Source organism: Psammomys obesus, unplaced genomic scaffold, assembly GCF_907164565.1.
Source record: "Psammomys obesus unplaced genomic scaffold, mPsaObe1.curated_primary_1811, whole genome shotgun sequence".
Lineage (NCBI taxonomy): Eukaryota > Metazoa > Chordata > Mammalia > Rodentia > Muridae > Psammomys > Psammomys obesus.
This window is the reverse complement of record NW_026585626.1, coordinates 1,717,861-1,737,154: the sequence shown is the minus strand read 5'-3', so window position 1 is coordinate 1,737,154 and position 19,294 is coordinate 1,717,861. Positions and strand designations below refer to the sequence as shown.

The window sequence follows — 19,294 nt, the reverse complement described above, 5'->3', positions numbered from 1 at the left end:
GGGGAAAGGTGGGCTTGCCCTTAATCTTTAATTTTGTCGGGTTCACTTAAAATCTCCTGCAATGAGTCTGCTTGCTTCTCTTCTGACTGTGAATATTTACACACACCCCTTTTGGTATTAGGGAGTCTTCACGATTTTAGGAGGCTGCCTTTATGTGCCAAGAGTCTTGGATCAGAAGGCAATCAGAGAACCCTTCCAGTTCTCACCCAGACTCACCTTTGTTAGTGAAGACTATGTCCCTTTTTCCTCCAAATTTCCAAACATTTAACTTTTTTTTTAAATGCTATCTCTCCCTACATGGCTCCTACATGGCATGTCTCTGTTAAAAAGGTGACTCAGTGCACTTCTTGTAACCACCGCATTTACCTGTCAGAAAATCTCCTGTCTGACTTAAATGGATGAAGGCTGACTTCTTTCTTTCTCATTCATTTTAATCCAGCATAGCAACACTGTGGCTGTGACTTTTGAGTTGCCCCTGTTGGTGAGTAAAGAAGGAGTGACCAAAGCAGTCTGAGGAAGTATCTCTAAGGAAGAGCATGACAACTGGTCACCTTGATATCAAGATCAATCTCCTTATGAGTTTTCTCGAGTAAACAAATCATAACCTGACCCATACTCTCCCAACTTAATGGTGATTAAGATCATTTCCTGTATCAGTGTATGCCCCAGCAGCCCACATTTTTCATATGTGTAGAAATTAAAGGCTTAATCTGGGTGTTGGTGGCACACACCTTTAATCCCAGCACTCGGGAGGCAGAGGCAGGTGAATCTCTGAGTTCCAGCCTGCCTGTTCTACAGAGCCAATTCCAGAATAGCCAGGGCTACACAGGGAAACCCTGCCTCAAAACAAAACAAAAAACAAAACAAAAGCAAGCAAGTAGACAAACAAAAATTAAAACCTCAATTCCATTGAACAACAAAATCATCCTCTTTACCCTTTCTACCTTGCATGGTGTTTAGCATATAACAAATGCTCAACCAGAATTTTGAATAAAGGAATGAGCTCACTTATGGTATAGACTGGCCTCCAAAAAAATGTGTTATATTATAGGGCCTCAGCTATACAAAGATAAGTCATGCATGTTATAAGCATGACAAGTAGAAAGTGAACAGTCTTTTGAAGACTGAGCAACAGAGTTGAACTCAAGCAATAAGTGCAGAAAAATTTAAAAGACTGATTATACAAATTTTATTTTTATGGGGGTTTGGAGCAGAACAGTAAAGCAGACATCGAAACAACAAATGAGAGCTGACTAGCACAAGAGCACTGATGTAGAGCTGAGATGGTGGCTGGAAAGAGTCTTATTGTATTCTAAAACATAAGAGACTTTTGCTTGTTTCTCAGAAAGGAAATGAGCTTTTCTTATATTAAAATAAACTAATCGAAGGAAAAAAATTATGTTGTTCTCTTTATTGCAGAAAAAAAAACTTAAAAAAAGACAACTACTGTTTATCAATAAATATCTTTTCCTTTCTATGCTGGTGTGTGTTTCCCTTCCAGGCTCTTGGAAAACCACTATGGGCAGGCCTGCTCATACTTGCATACATGCTAAGGGCAGGGTTTGAAAGTCACTAAAGAAAAAAAGGTCTGGGGGCTGGAGAGATGGCTCAGAGGTTAGGAGCACTGGCTGTTCTTCCAGAGGTCCGGAGTTCCATTCCCAGCAACCACATGGTGGCTCATAGCTATCTATAATGAGATCTGGCCCGCAGGTGTACATGCAGACAGAACACTGTGTAAATAATAAATAAATCTGAAAAGAAAAGGAAGGAAGGAAGGAAGGAAGGAAGAAAATAAAAAACCAAATAAACCTGTGGACAGAGAAGATAAATAATCAGGGCCTAAAACTGGTCCCAAAGGGTGACAGCTGGGCCTGACCCTGAGCAGAGAACTTGGAAAGTATAGGCTGCTTCAAAAAAGGTGAAAAAGCTGGAGTGACCAGATGTCTGGCTCAGTGACTCTCGACCTGGAAGCAATAGGGCTCCTTAGTAGTGAGCTAGAAAACAGTATGGAAGGGGTGCCTGGGGTTCTGAGGAGTGGCCGGGATCAACGAGGTCAGCTAGGGATGCTAACTGCCTAATAAAAACTGCCCTGTCTAATACCAGTGGAGCCCTGGCAATCTCTCTGATGACCTTCTAGGAGGCAGCCTGAGCAACTTCAGTCCAGAGCCCATAAACCAGAAGCGCTCACAAGACCTGAAATCCAGCCACCGTGAACCAGTCTTCTGCAGCAAGCAAGCTGAGGAGAGTTTATGAGAGTACTTCATTCTGGATCTCATGGCTGAGCTGAGTCTGTAAATCATTCAGCTTCTTTAACCCAGAGAGGGCTGAGAGGACAATGTTTCTGTGCATGGTAGTAAAACCTCTTTGGCTTGTGCCGTTGGCGTCATAGGGAGCCTGTGACATCATCATCCAGATTCGAGTACTCACTCTTTGATTATTCCTCAGGTTTGGGATACACTGTGTGCCTAAGTGTGTTGTTCGGATGTTATTCAAAAGCTACCCCTGCAGTAAGGTTCCACTTGGCATGAACCTTGCCGAAGTTCTTCTTGGCATAGGCTCGAAGTCTCAGCTCCCTGTCCTTCCTCCACTTGACAATAAGAATGTCATCCTGCTCCACATAGTCATTGGGGTCATTATCCCGGCTCCAGGATGTCACTGGAATAACCCAGGGGCTGTTGGAGGTAAGGTCTCGAGAGGCAACATGGCGCATCTGGTGTTCATTTCACCTCATGTGAAGAGTGACCTCCATCGAACACTAAGGCAGAACTCTTCACACGTGCAGTCCAGGAGTTCTGCAGCTTGTACACGGTGTCATCACTAGTGAGAGGGATTAAACCAAGACTGTGGGCAATGAATTCATTGGAAAGGACTGAATTAGTCCTTTCAGCATTAGTCTGAATCCAGTTGATGGCTATTATGGGCACCTTGGTGATGAAGACACTTTAAACAGAAATGGCCACCTTCAGGTCGTTGTACTCGATAATGAACTTCATGTTCTTCTTGGGGAGTTTTCGTGCTCTGCAAGGTTGGTTGGTTGGCTGGATGGTGTAAGGCATCACGACCCATAGCATGGCACTGAAATGCTTTTTTAATAAAGATTTTTGCTTTTCTGTTGAGGAAGGCACTGGTGCTTTTTTAAGAACAGGGAGATAAGTAACTAAGATTTCAAAGGTTATTTTTTTAAATTAATTATTTATGAATTACAATTTATTCACTTTGTATCCCTCCCTTGTTCTTTCCCAATCTCACCCTCCCTCATCTCCTTCCATGCCCCAAGTCCATTCCTAGGGGAGGTCCTCCTCCCCTTCCATCTGACCCTAGCCTATCAGGTCTCTTCAGGACTGGCTACATTGTCTTTCTCTGTGGCCTGGTAAGGCTGCTCTCCCCTCAGGAGGAGGTGATCAAAGAGGCAGCCACTGAGTTCATGTCAGAGACAGTCCCTGTTCCCATTACTAGGAAATCTACATGGAGATTGAACTACGATGGGCTACATCTGTGCAGATGTTCTAGGTTATCTCCATGTATGGTCCTTGGTTTGAGTATCAGTCTCAGAAAAGATCCCTGTGGCCAAGTTTTTTTTTTTTTTTTTTCTTTTTGGTTCTTTTGGTCTCCTTGTGGAGCTCCTGTCCCCTCCAGGTCTTTCTATCTCCCCCTTCTTTCATAAGATTCCCTGCACTCTGCTCAAAGTTTGGCTATGAGTCTCTACATCTACTTTGATACCATGCTGGGTAGAGTCTTTCAAAGGCCCTCTAAAGTTTTTTGTATGCTGCTGTTTTATGACAAAGAACAGTCTTTGTATAATAGAATAATTTGTTGGTAAATGCCTGAAGTTATTTTAACTTCCGCAGTAAGAATAAAGAATAAATTATCAATAAACTCAGTAAAACATACTAGTAGCTGAAACATCCATGCTGTTTAAATTAAAAAAAAATCTCTGGAATTTAAGGTTGCTGGTCTATACTCCACAAACATGCTCATGAAAGCAACCTTGATTAAACTCACTGGGTCACAAACACAGCAAGAGTTGTGATCTGGAGAGATGGCTCAGCAGTTAAGAACACTAATTGCTTTTCCTAAGGAGCTTGGTTTTATTCCCAGACCCTACATGGTGGCCAACAACCATTTGTAACTTCAATTCCAGGGGATATGGTACCTTTTTCTGATCTCTATAAGTGCCAGGCATGTAATTAACACACACACACACACACACACACACACACACACACACACACAAACACACACACACACACACACACACACAAACACACTCACACATATGCAGGCAAAAAACCCTTACTACATAAAATAAGAAAATAAATCTAATTAATAGCTTTTAAATAAAGATGAAGTTATGAACGGAACTTGTTGGAGAGAATGGGTACAACTAGAACAGAAGTTAAACAAGTGAGGACAATGGGGTTTATATGTTCAAATTATCTTCTATATATGTATGAAATTATCAAGGAATAAATTGTAAACTCAGTCACATAAAATAATTCTATTTTCACATTTGTAAAGCATGATGGGTCATATATACCAAACATGTAATAATGAGAGAATGCCTTTTAACCAATGCTGCTGCTTCATAACAATATCGTAAGTGTAATGTTTACATTAGAGAAAAGACACTTATTTTCATCCCCTTTGATATGGTAAATTAAAATAAAAATGTTAGGCTCTATATAAACAGTAGTAGCTAATAAGTATCTTAGAAATACATCTTCACTGGCAATATTTCCATATAAATATATTTACAAAATAAAATACTATTTGACTTCATAATTAAAGAAAAGTTTAAATTCTTTACCTTGCTATTTATTAAATTAAATATTTAAATGGCGTTTGAGGGATGATGATGGGGGTTTCCAAGATGGCGGCAATCAGCCTTCACCATATCTGAGGGGCAGAGGAGCTGAAACTCCAAAACTGTTGAGTGGAGGGGCAGCTGAACCTAGAACATTGACAGTGAGACTTCCAGGAAGAAAGGGGACAAACCCTGAGCTGAGACTATTAGGATTCAGGTCAACTGGGGACCCCAGGTTCTCCTGGGGACTCAATTCCCAGGCACTTCCCCTTTAAAGGGACTCCTACTCAATGGTGGAGGCAGCAGCAGAGGCCTGCAGTGCACGCAGCTCCTAGCACAGAACCCCCTGCTTGAGATTTGAAACAGAAAACTCAATCCCCTGATATTTCCCCTCAACAGGCCTTCCTTCTCCATCCTTGGCAGAGGCAGAGGCTGCAGAGGCGGCCCACAGCGACCGCCACAGAGCACAATGCCTGGGCTGCAGTGCCCACAATTCCTACCACAGAGTGCAGTGCCAGCGGCTCCACCAGGCCAACCAGGCCTAACCCACAATTGTGATTCTGTGCCAGCGCCTCTTCTTTCCTCAGGTACAGCTGAAACACCAACACACACTCTCAAACCAGTGGACCTCTCTCATTCTTCCTGAAGAATACTCCAGACACCAGAGAAAGACGGCCCCAGTCTGAAGTACAGACTCCAGGAACAAACAGTAAAGGTTATGGATAAGCAGATGGCCAGAGGTCAGTATAAGAACACACCCAACAAAAATCAGGACATTATGGCTCCACCAGCAACCCCCCAAATCAATGGATATTTCAATTCATTGGAAACACAGGAAAATAACTTTAAAGCTATGCTTATCCAGTTATTCATAAAGAGGAAATGAACAAAGCCCTCACAGAAATACAGGCAATACATCCAAACAAATAGAGACACAAGTAGAGGCACAATTGATTAGTGGCATATAGAGAGGAAAAGAACAACAACAACAACAAAACAGAACCCATAATAGAAAGTCAGGAATCCACACTCAAACAGATGAAGGAAATGGTGCAAGGCATGAAAACATAGTTAGAATCAATAAAGAAAACACAGAGAAAACCCTGGAGCTGGAAGACTTAGAAAAAAGATTAGGAACCACAAAGGTAAGCATCACCAATAGAATGCAAGAGATGAAAGAGAGACTCTCAGGTGATGAAGATACACTTGCAGAAATTGATACTTCTCTCAAAAAAAAAAAAAAAGTAAAATTGGAAAGGTCCCAAATACAAAACATCCAAGAAATCACAGAAGTCATGAAAAGACGAAATCTAAGAAAAATAGAAATAGATGAGAAAGAAGATTCCACATTCCAAGGTCCAGAAAATATTTTTAAGAAAATCATAGAAGAAAAATTTCCCAACTTAAAGAAAGAGATGTCCATAAACATACAAGAGGCCTACAGAACACCAAATAGACTGGACCAGAAAAGAAGGATGATAACAAAGGATTCTTCAAAATGAGAAAATACTTATTTAATATATAAAGTTTTTGTGGAGATTAATACATACATATATATATTATCCTAAGGAATGGATATGAGCACAGTTTTAGCAGATATTTACCCGTAGTTCTATATCTAAAAGGACATTGCATGCTTAATAAATCATTTTATGACTTTAGTTTAAACCTGTCATAATTGTGCTTAGGATCTAAAAAAAAAAATTAAACGTGCTTCAACCATGGCTGGAGAAGTTCCAAAAGTAGTGAAAACAAAAAGATGATTTGTGACTGAAATTTTTACTCTATTTTAAAGGTAAATTTTCATATCACATATTTTGTCAAGAATTTTTGAATAAATTCAATATGAGTATAAAGTTACCTCATTACTCTGCAATGACAGGCATAATATGGAAATTTCAAATATACTTGGCCATGAAATAAATTTTCATTGAGTTGTTATTGTTACTGTTGGTAGTGGTGATGGTGATGGTTTGTGTATGTGTATGTGTGTTTTTGATATACATCATGGTATAGCTTCATGCATATATAAACATGTGAAGTCACAGGTCAACCTTGAGGATCTCTCTCAGTCACTATTCACCTTGTTTGATGAAACAGGTCCCAGTGGTCTGGAGCTCACTGCTTCAACTAGATTGGCTGGTCAGCAAGCTGGAGGTTATCTGTCTATCTTTGTCACTATTGCAATGGGATTAGAAGTGTGTGTGTTATACTGAACACTTTTATTGAGTTCTGGGGACTGAACTCAAATTGTCATGCTTGCATAACAAATGTCTTAATGAGATCCATCTCTCCAACTCTCGTTTATTCTAAGAACTGACTTTTGCTCATCAGGCATAATGTATCTCTTCCTGTGAGTCTTTGGAATAATTCCAAGAAGCCAACTTGCTAAGGTCAGACTCCTGCCTTCTATATGCATAGCTCCCACTCTTAATTGTCCTGTAGCTGATGTAACTGAAAGAGTTACTACATGAGGATTGGTTTTCTATGACATGAAAAAAAATACCTAAAAAGGGACAACATGGAGTAAAGAACGTGCTAACGTCTATAAACGATATGAAGACAGATATTAAAATACAGGTGAAAACTTGAGTAACAAGCTAAGATATTGTAGTCTTTCCAGCTGGCAATAAAACTATTTGTAGTAGCAAAGCATATGCATAGATAGTAAGTCACTGTAAGAAAGCCATCCACTTAGTCTTAAAAATAGTTTAACATTATTAGTTAAAATAATAAAAAGAACAATTCATAATATAAATAGCTATGTTTAATTTCTCCACTTAGAATAAATCTTTTGGTGGAAGGCGAAAAAAAAACTGATGTTAATTAAATGAATTTCATGCTGATATAACTATTTACATTGAGTATCCATCGTTAGATGAGTTTCTGTTGGTATGCTCTATTTTTCACTTTTAATTTAAGCAAACAAAGGCTGTCACTTCAGTGAAAAGATTTCCATTTAAAACATGTCACTTTTGGAAATGCCATATTCATAGAGTGTACATTATGAGAAAACTTGTGATACCATTATCTCATGCTGAGAAGAGAGATTTTTTTTTGCCTTTTCAGCTTGTTAGATTTTCGACATTTACATGATCTTCTTTTTTACCTTTTTATTTTACTATTTTATTTTTTGTGTGCATGAGTGTTTTTCAATCTGGAGGCCAAAAGGGAGTACTGCATCCCTTTGTAGCTGGAGTTCAGGAGGTTGTGAGCATGGGTGATCGGAACCGGATCCATGTCTTTTCATGAGCAGCAAGTGCTCTTAATTGATGAGCCATGTCTCCAGCTCTTCAGTTCTTTCTTAAAATAAATGGAAGCCAACTGACAGCATGGCAAATTTTGGTCTATATTGAACTTAATAATTGTATGCATATTAGTGTATTGATATAGTTTATTATCAAAACATAATAATGGTGATACAATTTTACATGCTATCTTTCCCTTTTTTTAAAATGAGAAATACGTTTGAGATTTGAAAGGATGTGGCAGACGGTAAGAGCTGTGTTTATTATTGAACTTTAATCATTCTAAGTAATTAGCTACTTTTAATGATGTGAAGGGATAAAGTGCTGTGGACACATAATGTAGATAGAACCAGAGATATGTAATTTTCACCCAGCTGCCACATCCTCCCATTTGTTAAACGTTTTGGTAGTTATTAATTTTTTGATACATCATTGTATCTTGATTTATAACAATTCCCATATACTATTTTTATAAGAAATAATTTGATTAGTGCATGTAAAGTATTCACCCTTGGTTCCTTGTAAGCGCTCTGATTCGCTGACCACGAAATCTGCCTTGCAGAGGTGTCTAGTGTGTACTGTGCTAATAAAAAGGAAAAAAACCGAATGCTTCCTTTCAGCCAGTGCATTCATTCTTGAGCAAACAGATCCCTACCAGCTCTTGCTGTCCTGTGGGAGCGTATTAGGCCTATCAGTTAGTAGCTGTGAGCGGAGACACTGGGAGTCAGGGTGCTTTGAATGGATTAGTATACCACTACTCCTACCTGTCTGGAGCTGCTTGGCAAGATATTGCATGTCTCACTGTCGTGACGTCACTGGACTTGTTTTTGCTAGTGGGACTGTATGTGGTTTCTATCGATCAGGCTCATCAGACTCTACCACCGAATAAATCAAATAATTGTGTTCTTGAAATGAAAACTGTCAAGAGGAACGGTCCAGAGAGAGATAGGAAGAGAGCAGGAATAAGAAACACTAATACTGTTTGAGAAAGCCAAGGGAATCATATTGTTTTGTTTTTACCTAAAATTGCACATATATATTACACACATACACACACATGAACACACACATACATACATATATATTACTTGGCGTGATAACACTCTTCCAAGGAACTATAGACTAGCTAGCAAAAATTCAATTCCAGGCTTGGGAAAACTCCTTTTGAATTGTTTGTTGGGGAGGGGAAACCAAAGGATCTACTCTCTCCACCCAAATATGGGCATAGTGCTTGTTTGTATCTCAAAAATCAAAGAGAAGACTATATTTTTGAAGATACTATATACTTCCAAGAGGACTTGGAGGAATCAAGCTTGCACTGTCCTGGAAGTCTCTTCCTTGAGGATTATCCTCATAGTATCAGAAGGACCTAGCTAGGGAATAAAGCAATCAATAGTCTTACCAAGCTTTATACTGTCTGTGAACCACAACAATGACAAGATATTCTGAAATGTGTAATAGTGGCACTTATACCAACAGCTGTCTAATCAGACATAAGCACAGTTCAACAGGTGAGCATTCATATCTGGCACTATAAACCTAGCTTACTAATCATGCCAGGTGAGGCGTGGGAACCTCCTGTAATTTCTAACTGCATTATAAATACTTTGTCTTATTCTCACAGTTGAGTGTAGTTCTCACTTGTCATCATCAGAAAAGTTTCTTTTTGCAGCAGAGAAGTACCATTACAGAAAGCCACCACTGGTCAAAATGCAGAGAATGATTGATCATGGGTGTCCAGCTCCAACGGATACATATACAACCACTTTTAAGCACCAGAAAGCATCACTGAGGATGGGGAGGAAACACTGCAAGAGGAAGAAGAGTAGCTTTTCGGCTGTGAGGGAGTGTCTTCTCTATACAATAGAAAAGTTGCACCTATGAAATCTCAACAATATAGGTGCTTAAACAAGACCTGAAAAATGACACCACCAATTGACATACCAGTGTGGATTGGGAAAAACTCATCAGGCTGTGGTTCTCAATGAAGAGCTACAGGAAATTAATAACTACTAAGGGGAAAGGAATGAGTCTTCCCCATGGATGAGACCAGTGACAGGTTATCCAGTCCTGAGGGGTCAACCCTAAACAGAGACACATATGAGCAACACTAAATGAAATTATCAGGTTGTATTCAAAGACACCATACATGTCTAACATAAATGTGCATACATTTATAATATAAACGTCATGGATTTGAGAAGGAATGGGAGAAAGACGAGAAAAGGAACAGAAAATGATGTGAATTCAGTACTCATGCATGAAGTTTTCAAAAAGCATAGGTTTGGGCAAGTTGAACGTGAGCACTCTAATGTATACTGTGATCTCTAACTTAGGCACGAGTGGAGGCTAGTGATATGATAAACACAGATATGCTGTTATCGCTGTTATAGATTCTGGTATCTTTTGTAACAGTAAGTTAAAGAATCAGCCTAGATGTTCAATAGCAGGTGAATGAAAGGAGTCTGATAAATACCATACGGAACTGTATTCAGACATGAAGAACAAAATTAGGTCATCCGCTGGAAAGTGAATGGGACTGGGGGGCAGGATAAGCTATTTAAGCCATTGTTAGCAGCCGTTGTTGCTTTCCGTTCACATGCAGAAATTGGAATATTATGTATATGTGACATGAAAGTAGAAGGCTATTTGGGTAGAGGTAGGGGGACAGTGGGGACAAGGCAGGTAACTAGACAAATGGGTAGGATGACAGTGACAAAAGTGTCTGACAAATGTGTATACACAAATTAAAACTCTAATAAGAAAATGATAAAGGAAAATATAGAAGATATAAATGAATATCAAAATTACTTTTAAGGTACTAAAGGAATTGACTTCTCACTCCCTGAAAAATGTTTTCTACATCTGGCTGTGACAATTAATAACAGGAATGTGAAAATCCTAAGAGCCCTGATCTTAGCAGAATGGAAAGTGTATATTTAATATTTATGAAGAAAAGAATCTCAGGAGCTAGATTAATGTCAAATCTGGTTTTAAAGACATGGATCTTTTCTAGATAAAAAGGCACTTTAAACTGATAACATAGTCGGTTTACCATGAAGATAAAAACCACACAGGTATGTATGCATAGAATAAAGTAGATAATGAAACTACAGAGAAAAGCTGACCCAGGACACCAGTGATTTCAGGGAGCACGTTGTGCCTAAAATGACCCTCAAGAGGCTGATGAAGCACTCATAATCTTCTGTCTCTTCCACTGAAGAGTAGCTGCACATGCATTAATAAGCTAACATTTGCAAAGAGTAGATGGATAAAGATCTTGTCCATTTTCTACATGCATAGAAATTCTTGATTTAGCATTCTATGGGAAAACAGCATGAAAACAATACTTATGAAGAATCATTTAATTTTTGTTTTCTATTTTCCTATGTTTGTATATTTATTTAAGTACTAACTGACATAGACAGAGGCTATGTTTGTTGACTGCTGCTTCATGTGGTCATTTCCTAGTGTTTCTCTGTATTCCTATAATAAATGTGCATGATTGTTTTCGATAAGGTGACAATAAATGTGAAAAAAAACAGCACACGGACAAATAACATTATATAGCCTGAAAAGGATGCACTTGTGTATTTAGGAAAATATATATTTTCCTGTAATAGTAAATAGTGCAAAAACCGGCCATGACTTTGAAAGAGAGTGAGGAGGTTGTGTGTAGGAGGGATTGGATGAAGGAAAGGGAAGAGGAAAATGATGCAACTATATCATACGCTCAAACATAAGATAAATAATTCACTAAGGATAATACAAATTAAACCTCACTGCCTAGGGGCAGAAAATAGTGTTTCTGGCACAGCAGTCATTGGTGCAATGATATGTACCAACCCTGAGAACGGAGAACGAGCGGCTTTGTGTAGAGTAAGACACAGACAGTCAATGAGGAGGAAATACTTGGAAAGCGGCAACACTGAGAGGCCTTCAGGAGGAGGGTGGACAACAAATTAGAGAGAAGCCTCTAGTACCCAGTGCCAGCAATGAGTGCCAGCGCTATTTTTATCTGCGGAAGCACAGCAATCATGGCACAAAACAAAGACAGGCAGCTTCTTTAAAATATAACTGGAAACTCTGAGTTTAAAGGCAATTTCTTTTTTATATCCATCCACTTTTAGCTTCAACTGGGTTCAAGGAAGAAAATAGCCACCAGGAACCAAAAGTAAACCCTGAGACACAGTGTTCTCCAATGGGATCATTCCCCATTCTTACATCTTAGAGAAGGTAGTAGCTATTAATGAGCACTTCAGCTTTTACCAAGGGTGCTGAAAATAAAACACAAACAGTTTTAAAAATTTTACCTTTCAGGCACTTTCTCAAAGAGCAAATTTATCAAAACGGTAGAGACATATTTTTCAAAAATAAGTCTGCGTCTGCAGGGAAGCTTCGCCCTGGAAATGTCAACTTATTAGGGAAAGTGTACCCCAGAAACTGTAAAAATGGGTGACCGAGTCATGATTCCAGCCTGTTGTCCGAAAGGAGGTAAAGTGTGCACTGAATTAAGGGTGTTGTGAACTTGAGATGGACAGAGGCCATGTGTCCACATTCTGGGCAATATCTACAGTAAGGCTTTTCTTAGGACTGCTGATGATTTGGGATTGAGTGGCATCCATTACCTTTGAAATATGGTTGACACAGCTGACATAACTACATGGACGTCTGGGAAATACTTCAAATCTAATAGAATACTTGAAGAGACTCTAGCCAGCTTGAGCTTGGCAAAAATGGCTCTGGCAGGCCTTGCCCTTCTTCCTCATTCCCTCTGCCTTACAAAAACACGAACAAGAACAAAAACATTAGATTGCATTCCTAACGTTATCCCCAAGGTTTATTCCTTAATTGGCCACCTCTTCCTCATGATTCTGTCAAGGTCCTGCTATCAAACTACTGAAGTCCAGCAATCAAAACCCCTCTTTGGCTCACCTAATTAACATACCTAATTAAAATTATACCCCATCCTACATGAGGTTTCCCCTTTTACCTTTATAAATTACCATTTTTTTCTATGGGCCATGTTTGTATCTTCTATCCAGAAACAGTTCTATGTCGTCTGCTCCCTCCTTGTCCCCAGGACAAATATCCCTGCCTCCTCTCTCTTGTCCTCTATCTCTTGACATTGTTTCTTATTCCCTGTGCTCTGTCTCTCTGGGGCAGGGATCCTTGGGGTATCCTGGGCCAGTAACTATCTTGATAACTATTTATGTGGATATGGTCAGAGCCAATGGAAAAACAGAAGAAACAAAGTTTGTTGGCATCTTAATATTATCAATAGCAGGAAGTTGTTACGAGTCCTATGGTATAAATGCTCTGAGTAGTGTGGCCAGGAACCAGTGAGGGCTGGGAATAAGGAAGAGGGTCTGCCCGACTCTGCAGAGTCAGTGTTAATGAAACAGTGCTGCACGAGGTGGTCAGAAGCTGGAAGACAGCTCTTTCTCTTTGCCTTCCTCTTTTCAACAAAAAGACAGAAGTTGAAGGAGATAGGGTCAGTCATGCAGTCCCTAGAAGAAAATCACTGTTCTAGAACAAGGATCAGGAAAGATAAAAGATGGAAAGAAAGCATGGTGGGATAATTTAAACAAAATCCAGCAGCACTGCTCTGGAAACTCAGGGGTGAGTCCCAGGGTATATAGTGGGTCAAATGGCAGAGCAGCCCTCCATTCAGGCAGTACAAATGACTTTAAAATACCTCCCACACTATTCTAGGACCTCTTCTACTGGCTGCAGATACAAAAATAGCCTCAATGCCTTAATGTGGGCTTTGAAACTCAGCAGGAGAAGTAGAAATAGACATGTAAACAAGCACACAGAAGAAGCAGAAAAGGAAAGCAATAGCTATTCCTGAATTTGGAGGTTCTTTTCTTTTCTTTTCTTTTTTCTTATAAATTTTCTTTTTTTATTTATATTAATCACAGGTTATTTACTTTGTATCCCAGCCATAGCCCCCTCTCTCATTCCCTCCCAATCCCACTCTCCCTTCCTCATCTCCTCCCTGCCCCTCTCCAAGTCCACAGATAGGGGAGGTCCTCTTCCCCTTCCATTTAACCCTAGCTTATCATGTATCTTCAGGACTGGCTGCAAAGTCCTCCTCTGTAGCCTAGCAAGGCTGCTCCTCCCTATAGGGGTGGGTGGGGAGGTCAAAGGGCCAGCCATTGAGTTCATGTCAGAAATAGTCTTTGTTCCCCTTACTAGGGTACCAACTTGGATACTGAGCTACCATAGGCTACATCCAAGCAGGGGTTCTAGGTTATATCCATACATGGTCCTTGGTTGGAGAAACAGTCTCAGAAAAGACCCTTGTGCCCTGATATATTTGGTTTTTGTGGAGCTCCTGTTCTCTCCTGGTCATATTAACTCCCCCTTCTTTCATATGATTCTCTTCACTATGCCAAAGGTTTGGTTATGAGTCTCAGCATCTGCTTTGGCACACTGCTAGGTAGAGTCTTTCAGAGGCCCTCTGCAGTAGGCTCCTGTCCTGTTACTTGTTTTTTCCTATTTCCAACAGAAAGACAAATGGGATGTAGGTTATTTTCTTAAGCCATAAAGAAAGAGCTCTGAAAAATTAGAAAAAAATGAAATACATGGGAATTTCTAGGAAAAAAAAAAGAATATTAGAGAGAAAACAGCCTTGTGCACACAAAAGTTTTTATTTGATCGTAGCAATGAATGTAAAGGTGATCAAACTTAGAAGCAATATAGAGGCAAACAAAACTCATTAGCCTCCTTGGATGAACCACTGTCTCTGGGCCAGACAGCTATTAGAGAACAGCAGTACTGAGCTGTGTAATTACAGTTCTTGGTAACAGTTTGGAAATAGAGTAGGAGAGAGTCAGCAAGATTCACACCACGTACTACAATCTTGGGTTTTCCTTTTTTTTTTTTTTTTAGGATAACACTCAATATTAGAGTGTCTAAAATATTAAACTGACTGAAATAACAGAACCCAGAGAAAACCGTCATCTGCAGATTATGGGGTGAGGAGGAAGAACCCTAGATCATCTGAAAAGAGCTAAAAGGACCACTCACAGATCAAACACATTTGATCAGTATAGGAACAACAAAAAGGATTGTCTCCCAGAGTCAACACAAACTTTGTTTAGTTCTTAGCAAGCCACACTGATCCATTTAGAGAACGATTAGCGACAGAAAAAGGAAGGTTGATACAGACTAGTAGAATCTAGCAAGGTGGACAGCTCTCTGGAACGTAGAAAGATTTCCCAGGAAGAATAAGAATGGATCTGGGAGACAAAGACGAAGAGATTTTGACAGTAATTTTTAGACCAAGGATATTTATAAGATGTCCCCTTGCTGTAGTTTATGGCATGACAAAGCCTTCTGAGTAGTAACTAATATTTTATACACTGTGAACAAAAGAAAAGCCTCGTCAGGAGTTGCAGGTAGCTCACTGTTTAGAGAGACTATTGGAACACAAGTTCTGGCTAACATTTTTACCTCTTGTGGACTTGGTTAATGGAGTTGTAACATTGACAGTTTTTGTTACTGTGTCATTATCCTGATCTGTAAGACAGACACTGGAAAATAATGGAACTCAAGATCATGGCATAATTGAATCTCTTGGCAGTCTCTCACTCCATTTTTCTTGGCAATCATGAGCCTTTATCTCCTGCAACCTTAAATGAAACTAATTTGTGTGTAAGAGAGAAGTGGGAGGTGTGAAATAAACATTACATCTGTGGAAACACTTCAAGGAAGACAACAGGAAGTATGTCAACTAGAACACAGCCACTCAGGCTAGAAGCACATACATTTTAAGTGTCTGCATTCATTATATTATAAAGCAGGCAGCATAGAATGAAAATGGAATAATCGTGTTTGTGCCCAGTCGTGTGTGTGTGTGTTTATATTATCCTCCTTTCTTTGCCCTTTCTTCCCCTCTGCTTTCACGTTTTATTTCCTCCCCCTCCCTTCTTCTTTGATTCCAAACAAATGTAAACCCACAGTCACTTTATATTAAACAAAATGTGTGCAGAAATGAGACAAGGTGAAGAACACAGCCAGAAGCAGGAGGAGGGGCTAGGAGTCTTGCTATCTTAGCTCTTTAGCTCTTTTCAGAACTCTGAAAACCCTCCGAGGCTCTGTTGAGAACAGCTGGAGAGGGAGAGAGAGAGAGACAGAGAGAGAGAGAGAGAGAGAGAGAGCGCAAAATCTGGGAGAAGGGTGGAGAGGTACAGGTTCTGATCTTTGATCCACATTGGAGTGCAGAAAGGCTTTGATGGCTTTACTTCCTCATTGGATCAAAATGCCAATCTTTACTTAAATCTAGGCAAATGAAAGAACAGCTACCAGAACACTTTTCAGTGCCAAAAGAAGCACCAGACAAAGAAAAGATAAAAATCATTAAACAAAAATCCCATATTTAGAATCTAAAATTGCCTCAACAGTTTGACAGCCTTTTCAAGTAAATAAAAAATTTTGAATGAGCTTCCAGTTCCATTCTCAGATTTATCTCTCTGCCTATAGAAGCCCACACCTGTGAACTAGGGGAAAGATGAAACTATTCAAGAAGTAATCATCCACAGCAGTAACCAACAGCTACCTAACTGGACTTAATGCCCGTTTGTGCCTGGTACTGGGAACCTCAACTCCCTGTGTCTGGTGAAGTCAAGCACCCTAGAGAGGAAGCTACTGCTGCCAACTTTCCTAAATCACCATCATTCCCAACTGTATCCTAAACACCTACCCTTTTATATACAGATAAGTACAGTTCTCAGCCCTCATCAAAAGGAAGGTTTTCTTTGCAGAGGAGGAAGACCATTACAGGAATTCACACTTGGACAAAACTGATTATGAGGTGCCTAGCCCTAACTGATACACCTGTAATACAAACCCTACACATAAAACTATGGGAACCTCATGAAAGAGGAAGTGCCAGGCATGTGTGGCAGAGGATCAGTACTTCAGCTCCTAGAGCGTGTCTTCTATAAATGACAGGGCGTTAAACCCATAACATCCTAACAAAAGTGGTTACTTAAACAAGACCTGCATACTGACAGTTTGACATGCCAACTTGGATGAGAGACATCTCATGAGGCCTCACCCCTCCTTCAGTAGCTACAAATAGTTAATTGCTGCTGAGAGGAGAATCAATCTTCCCAAGAGATGAGGCTGCTGATTAGTTATCCAATTCCAACTGGTCATCTGTAAACAGTAAATGGGCTTAGCTTAGCAGGTTGTATTCATACATACATGTATGTGTTACAATAATAATTAAAGCAGGAATCGTGACGTTGAGAGAGAGAGAGAAGGGCGATAAAAATTGGAGAGGGGGAGAGTTTAGGGTAGAAATGATGTAAAGTACATGTGTATGAAATTCCCCCAAACAGCCAATTAAATATTAAAAAGAAGTTAATTGTTAAGGGTACCAATTGTAACCCAGGCATTGTAACCACATTATAATTCACAAATTCAGAATGTCCTTTGGGCCCACAGAGGAAAGGAGGGAAGAAGGGGCAGAATTTTAGAGAGTAATTCCACCAATTCAGTCAAACTTATAGATAGGTCCTCATTGCACTCACCATTACAGGGTCCGAATCCTACAGGAGCTGAGCCCTTCCGCACTCATGTCTCCCATTTTGAATCTTATTTACTTTTATCTGGGGAACTGAATCATTTGTCTTGTTTCTCTTATACGTCACCTTTATTGTTACTAAAAATAGCCTAGTCTAATATTAATCTGTTCTTTCTGGTAAAAATTCCCTTCATTAATTTTTTATCACCCACTAAGATGTCTATATTTTGCCTCTGTCTTTCATCTCAAAGAATATCTTTAGATATCAGAACTAATATGACACATATTTTCATTTTATGCTGATTTATATTGTTAATCTATGACACTGTTTAGAATTTTGACTTTAAGTTTGATCAGTCCCTGGATGAATCAGTCACCTGTCCCTATTCTTATTCCCAGCTAGGCCACATAAATCATGGCAAAAAGAATAGCAACTTCTTCATAGTAAATTTAAACTCAGGGGTGTACTCAGGCTTATCCTTTAAAGGTAGACAATGACATCTAATCACCCAGGTCTAAAGTAAAGACTTGAATATTAAAGTTTTGTCCCGGCCTAGATGAAAAAAAAGCTCAATCATAATAAAACCCAAGGAACAGAGAATGGAACAAGGAAGGGGGAGTGAGAATTATGGAAGGGAATACAATTAATGTATGATATGTAATGGTATTAAAATGTCTTGATATAGCAATGAAAAATGGTTTTAAATAAAAAGGGCTGGAGATGACCCAGGAATGGTAGAAACACTTGCTATATAAGTAGAAAGTCCTGGGTTTGAACTTCTGGAACCCACTTAAAATCACAGTGTAATAGAGCCTATAGTCCTTTTATTCCTGTGAAACTGACGTGAGGAAGGAGCAGCAGAATCCCTGGAAGCTAGCACCCAGGTTACCTTGGCATCCATAGTGTACAACGACAACAACAACAACATAAAAACCCAAAGGACAGAGACCATATCTCACACGAAGTGGAAGACAAGGACCCTCAAGAATATGTCGGCACACATCCATCACGCCCATAGAATAACGTGTGTACATGCACACGCAGAAAGACACAAACACGCGAATCCAGACACATACGTGTGTACATGCACACACATACACACAAGGGGGAGGGAAGGAGAGGGAGAAAAAAAGGGAATGAGGGCGGAATGAAGGAAGTGAAGAAGAGAGAACAAAAATAAAAATAAAAGTACCAAGTAACCAACAATTCTGATACACAGATATTTGACTCACGTAGAACTCAAAATGTTTCAGAAAATCAGGTGGGACCACTGCCGAGGGCTCCTCAACCTTTAGGAGGCAGTCCTCTAGAATCCCCAAAAATACAAGGTGTCCTTTTTTTTTTTTTTCCTATTTCAATTTTCTCTTGTATTCGATGAAAGGGTATGAAATCTCTAGATTAAAATTTATTTTATATTAATTAAAACTTCACTTTTAGAGTAAATTCTACCTGGTAAGGGCTTTTTTTTTTTTTTTTTTCCACCAGAAAAGCAATGACATCAGCTTTGCGGTGTTCTCAGCTTGACGTTCCCTGAGTGTGAATGATACTGTGTACACTGAAGCAGCTCTGTGGAAAATCAAGTTCTGCTTGGCAATCACAGCTGGCCTGTGTCAGAAACATTTTTCTTGGAACGTTCTGACTTGACAGCCGAGTCAAGTATAATTAACGAGGATTGTTGAGGCTGTTTTTGATGGACATGTATT

At 39.5% G+C, this 19,294-nt stretch overlaps 1 protein-coding gene and 1 pseudogene across 1 annotated transcript in view; both read right to left on the bottom strand.

Annotated features, from left to right (window-relative positions):
* Ptchd4 (patched domain containing 4) overlaps window positions 1-19,294 on the bottom strand; it is a 180,934-nt gene that overhangs the window by 90,934 nt on the left and 70,706 nt on the right. The window lies entirely within an intron of this gene.
* On the bottom strand, window positions 2,248-3,056 carry LOC129682676 (DNA-directed RNA polymerase II subunit RPB3-like; annotated as a pseudogene).